The sequence below is a fragment of the Euphorbia lathyris genome, chromosome 9 (assembly GCF_963576675.1).
Source record: "Euphorbia lathyris chromosome 9, ddEupLath1.1, whole genome shotgun sequence".
Taxonomy (NCBI): domain Eukaryota; kingdom Viridiplantae; phylum Streptophyta; class Magnoliopsida; order Malpighiales; family Euphorbiaceae; genus Euphorbia; species Euphorbia lathyris.
Window position 1 is genome coordinate 80,928,000 of NC_088918.1, and position 5,836 is coordinate 80,933,835.

The window sequence follows — 5,836 nt, forward strand, 5'->3', positions numbered from 1 at the left end:
ATTTCTGCCTTGACTTCTGCCACATCCTCGTCATCTACCATTTCCTCCTCGACCTCTTCCGCGTCCTCTGTCGGACTGACTACTTTCGCCATTTTTAAACACATCTTTATGGATTTAAGATTAAAATCCTCAACTCGAGACCGAGCTGTATCACAATTTGACAAAATAAAAAGGAAAAGGTGTAAACATGCCCTAACGTTTACAGACAAGCGCAATTTTAATCCTAACGTTTAAAGTGGTGCAATTTTACCCTTAATGTTGACAGTCAAAAGCAATTTTACTTCTAATATTGAAAAGTTGAGTCAATTTCAGAAATAATTCATCAAATTGTCTTCTCAGGTAGAGCTCTTAGTTCGTGGAACAACGAAGATTGCTCCTTCGGTGTAGTAACCTCCTAAATCAGTGATATGGAGCCAAGATTGATTACTTCCACTGTTGTTCAACAGATCTACGCTACAAAAGGTAATTTAAATCTGTTAATTTATTTATTGGTAGATCCGAGTTTATTACTCTTCCCTTAAAGCCTTCAGTTATTTACTTTGACTAAGAATTATTCTTATTTCATAGAACCTGTTTTTATTTTGCTAAAACAATTTGATATTTATTTTATTGCTATTATAAAGAGTTTTATGTAATAGAGATTATTAGAGATTTATTGTTATATTTTTCTTAGATGTTATATGAATGAATATTATTTAGTTGAAGTTATGTATGACAATACATTTTTATATTTTATTATCTTATAAATTGTATTTTTAATTAATTTTCAGAATTAATGTGACAGTGTGAATAAATGTAAAGAGTCAATAGTAATAGTCATGATCAATAGTTGTAAATTTATTAGTTTTTTTTAGCTTTCCTTGTTTAGTTTTTACATCTTATATTGTAACATCCGAATTTTTATCAACAATTAATACTAATAACGATGATGATAATAATAATAATAATAATAATAATAATAATAATAATAATAATAATAATAATAATAAGAAAAAAGTAGGAAAAAAAAGAATGTAGAATTAAATTAAATGGGTGGACCCATCAAACTTTCATAATGATAATAATAATATTATTATTATTATAATAGTATTTTTTATTAAGGTAGGGATGGAAAAATAGAACTCTGAATATACAAACCAATTCACCTCTCTGCAATTTACGATTTCTTTTTAGCTTTTACCCTAATTTCTTTCATAACTCTTTATTCCGGCCACCCCTTGAAGCGAAAATCATACCATTAAATTCCTTATTTCGTAAGGAAGATTTTGAGACCACTATTCATATTTTCTGACCAAAAAGCGTGGTGACCGGAGCTGACATTTTTCACCGGAAAGGTGTTAGATCTCAACCTTTTAGAGGATTTTGGTAGTAAATGGAGTGTACTTTTGGACTCCCTTGAACGTTAGCTATTTTGTGGCAGTCTCGGTTCGCACTTCCAACAACTTTGACGAAATTCCGGCAACCGACCACCGCGTTCCGGCAAGACTCCGGTGAGCGTTTTCCAAACAGAATTTTACCCCTTTGTATAGGTTTCAATATATAGGATGGTTTTTCTAAATTATTAGTCAATTATGATAACTGAACTTTTAAAGGGTTAGAATTTTAGATTTAAGTATAGGGTTATTGATTAGACTGATCAGGAACCTTAATTGATATAGTGGGGAGAGGTGAGGAACATTCCGAACATACATTACATATCTATCATTTTTCTTAAACACGAATTAATTATAGGAATGTGTTTTTATATTTATAGGCGAGGAAGAAACGGGTGAACAAGAACCCGAACAATTTGATTAGCTTTTGGAACGAGAGGTAATCATAACTACTAATATTTATTTATATACATATCTATATATAAATTGTTCCAGAATATTTATGAAATTATGTGAAACCATGCTATTTTGGAAATGGTAATATATGAGTTAGTTTATTTATTTTTTTTTGTCTGTCTTGGCTGCTCAAAGTGTTTGAAATAATTATTGGATGCTCAAGTGTTATAAATAAGTATTGTTTAATGGCATGGAACCTCATTTGAGCTCAAGTTTAAAATTGGGTGTGGTTTTGCTGTTTTAAATCTATAGATGATGTTTATTATTTGAGAATATGCTGAAGCATTTATTTTGACTACGAAATCGTCAACGGTACAATGAGAATGTCTTATTTTAGAATTTTACTTAGTTAGCTAGTTTAAGTGGATAGGTACAATGGTCTGAAGGTTTGTGGATACTGTGATCACAGGCACCTGTCTCGGTAGGGAGGCGATAGGGTGTTATTTTACTATAGTGGAAATCGTATTGTGTCCTAAAACTGGAGCGATAGCAGTACCGTGTTATTGAGGTAATTATTACGAGATTAAAAGGATACGTGTCCTGAAATTAAGGGCCATAGCGTATACATACAATTGCATATTGTTAACCATGAGACCATTGGACATATTTCACTTAGGTTTAGCTAGGGCCCTTAAAATAAATATAATAACTTTAGGATATCATGTTTAGTAAAGAGTCTGGTTGTGATGTTATTTGTTTAACTTAAATGATTGCATGATTGATCAAATACAATCTATATGAACGGTATGTAAGTGTATATATATATATATATATATATATATATATATATATATATATATATATATATATATATATATTTGTAATTGTGCTTATTGAGTAGGCAGCTCACCCCTTGCCACATTTTTCAGGCTAGGTTCAGAGGTCTCCTATTTGCTAGATTTTCAAGTTTACCCTGCATTCAGGCTGGCAAGCACAAGCGTTCCATTCCCATTAGCAATTTCGTAGACTTTCATTAGGATTTATTATATTATTGGTTTGGATTATTTGCTTAGATTTAAGTGAATATTATTGATCGATTTAATTATTTGGTTGGTTATTGAACCCTTTTGGGTTATGAGATTTTGATAGATGGTAATAAAAGGAGAGCCTTATGTAGTTATATCGGTGTTTATGCTTGATTATGATAATTGTTTGGTTTCCTGTGTGTTTTCAATGTGACCCTGGACAGGGGTTAGATTTAATGGTTGTAGATACCTATTTTTGTCCGGACCAATTTTTAAAGTTTTTAATAAATTTCACTCAAAATTTGAACAATTCATGAATTATCCAGAATATATGACATTATCTCGAAAATGATTTATTGGGGGAAAAATTATGCTATTAAGGCTAATTTGTCGTATTTCGGTATAAATCGGTAAAAATATCGAATTATATTCAAAGTGCAACTTAATAGAATTAAGGTATAATTCTAACCTATTATGAATTTTATTCGAGATATATTCCTCGTATTCTGAATAAAATTGAATTTGCTTGAATTCGAGTTATAATTTATTAATTAAGGTTCAGATGTCAATCCATCGAATTAACATTTCAATACTTGTTTATTTGTCGTAAACTATATTTAGAAATGCTTAGTCTGAATTGCGAATTATGATGTAACATCGTATATTAAAGTTAAAGTTAATATTGACTTTGATTGCAATTTATATTATAATTAAACGTTTAGAATATAGTCCATTTCTAAATAACGAATTATGACAAATGGATTCGAAAATTGAAAGTCAATAGATTAACGACAATTGAACGCTTAAAAATGAAATTTTTGGTATATAAATATTTCTCTTATTATTTTTGTTTTTTTACAGTAATTTTGACAGATCCAAAGACCCGTTCGCCAATGTCTGAGATACCCAAAAATTCCCGTTGTCCCCGAAAAGCAAGATCAGAATGCACATTCTAAAGAGTGACCGAATCATATTCAAGTGGCTGAGTTATCTCATTGCGGTACAAGTCCAACAAATCGGAAGTTCGGAGAATTATTCGTACGAGTCTAACAAAATCCAAAGCACGGGTAATTGTCCGTTCAAGTCTGATTCCAAGGCACAAATAACTATCAGTTCAAGCATAACAAATTCCAAAGTTCGGGATTTTGTCCGCATGAGTCCAACAGAGTCCGCTCGGGTCAAAAATAATTCAATGTAGATTCAGAAAGCAGAATCGTCTGTTTCAAACAAAACCAAGTGTAACCCACATGAATATTAATACCAAGATTTCTTCATCAATACTGTTGAGTCACTTAATTCCTTTATTATGGTTCCTCATTTTAACCCCCATATATGCATCCTGCAAAGGAAAACCATAACTTTTGTGATTTGCACATCATTCATATATAATCTCTATTTCTATCACCAAATATCTGAGCATATACATATTACACATACGTTTCTTGCTTCGCCTCTCCAAAGCACGTTCTCGTTTTCCCCTCGCCGGAAACTGTCCACCATCATCGGAAATCGCCTAATCCGAGGAAAACAATTACTCCAGCCGCCGGTCACCACCACGGACTCGTCACATTCAAGGTGAATCAGACCGCCGATCGAAGGAGAACCATCGCAGACAGATAGATCGGAATAAATCAACAGATCCACGAGAGAGAGAGAAGCGACCGAGTACGAGGCGGCGACTATGGCAGGAGCAGCTGCGTTTTTTAAGAAGAAAAAAGAAATAGAAATGGAAATAGGGAAAGAAAGAGAGACGCCATGGAAGGAGGAGGTTGAGCTTTGGTTTGGTGAAAAGGCAAGAGGAAGAAGATGAAGTGAAAAAGGGGGCGGTTTTTTTGTGGTTTCTGCTTCAAGGTGAACATGAGAAATTGATATTAGGGTTTTAAACATAACATGCTTTTTAATTAGGGTTAATGAGAATGTTTTTTAAATCTTTGGGCCTTTTAATATTTTCTCTCTTTAGGCCTAATATCAATTCCTAACCCGATTTCCATTTGTGTCCTCACTGAATCCATATTTTGATGCCTAAAATAGTTAATGGTTGATGTTTTATAATTTAAGATCTATTTCTATGTTGGGAAAATTACAAAACTAGGTCAAATGGAAGGCTCATTTACATATTTAACCCATTTACTCAACCTATTACATATCTAGACTCATTTTGTGTGACTTTCCCGTAATACCCCTACCCTTCCCACTTCCCCTCACTCATTTTGTGTGGATCTACCTCGCGAATCTATTAGTTCGCGAAGTCTGCGAATAGATCCTTACGTTTCAGACCTCGCAGACTTCGCGAAAGCATCGATATGCGACGTAGATAGTCACATTTCAGACCTCGCAGACTTCGCGAAAGAATCGTTATGCGAAGTAAAATCACCTCTTCCCATGCACATTTACATTCGCATGCTTCGCTAATTTTCATTTCGCGAATCCAAAATCGTCATTTTTCATAACTAACACGGTTAATTTTTTCTGTAGATGGTTGAATACGTAACATCCCTTTCTGGAAGGCGACGTACTGGGCTGCAGGGAAGATGATTTTCCTTCCTGTATAGGGATGAACTTCCCCAAGATTGACACATTCCCATTTGTGTCAATTCCTAACCCGATTCCCATTTGTGTCCTCACTGAATCCATATTTTGATGCCTAAAATAGTTAATGGTTGATGTTTTATAATTTAAGATCTATTTCTATGTTGGGAAAATTACAAAACTAGGTCAAATGGGAGGCCCATTTACATATTTAACCCATTTACTCAACCTATTACATATCTAGACTCATTTTGTGTGACTTTCCCGTAATACCCCTACCCTTCCCACTTCCCCTCACTCTATCGGTTTCTCTCCCCTGTTCTCCTTGGTGCGTGAAAACGGTTTGGCTCCTCCATTAATGATTTGAAGACTTTTGATCTTCTTATTTGCCTTTAAATTGCATGAAATCTGCACCATGTTTCCAAATCACAATGAAGTTCTCTTTTCATCTCTTGATTCTGCAACTTCCTCACCCTAGAAAACGAAGCCATGGTTCTTCATCTTCCTGTTCGT

General features: G+C 33.6%; 1 long non-coding RNA gene across 1 annotated transcript; it reads left to right on the top strand.

The window, feature by feature from the left end:
• The first annotated feature begins 1,096 nt into the window (after positions 1–1,096).
• LOC136207446 (uncharacterized) lies at positions 1,097–5,613 on the top strand. Its single transcript, XR_010676618.1, has 4 exons — positions 1,097–1,490; positions 1,754–1,812; positions 3,656–4,645; positions 5,270–5,613. It is a non-coding gene; the product is annotated as an uncharacterized lncRNA (long non-coding RNA).
• The last annotated feature ends 223 nt before the right edge of the window (positions 5,614–5,836 follow it).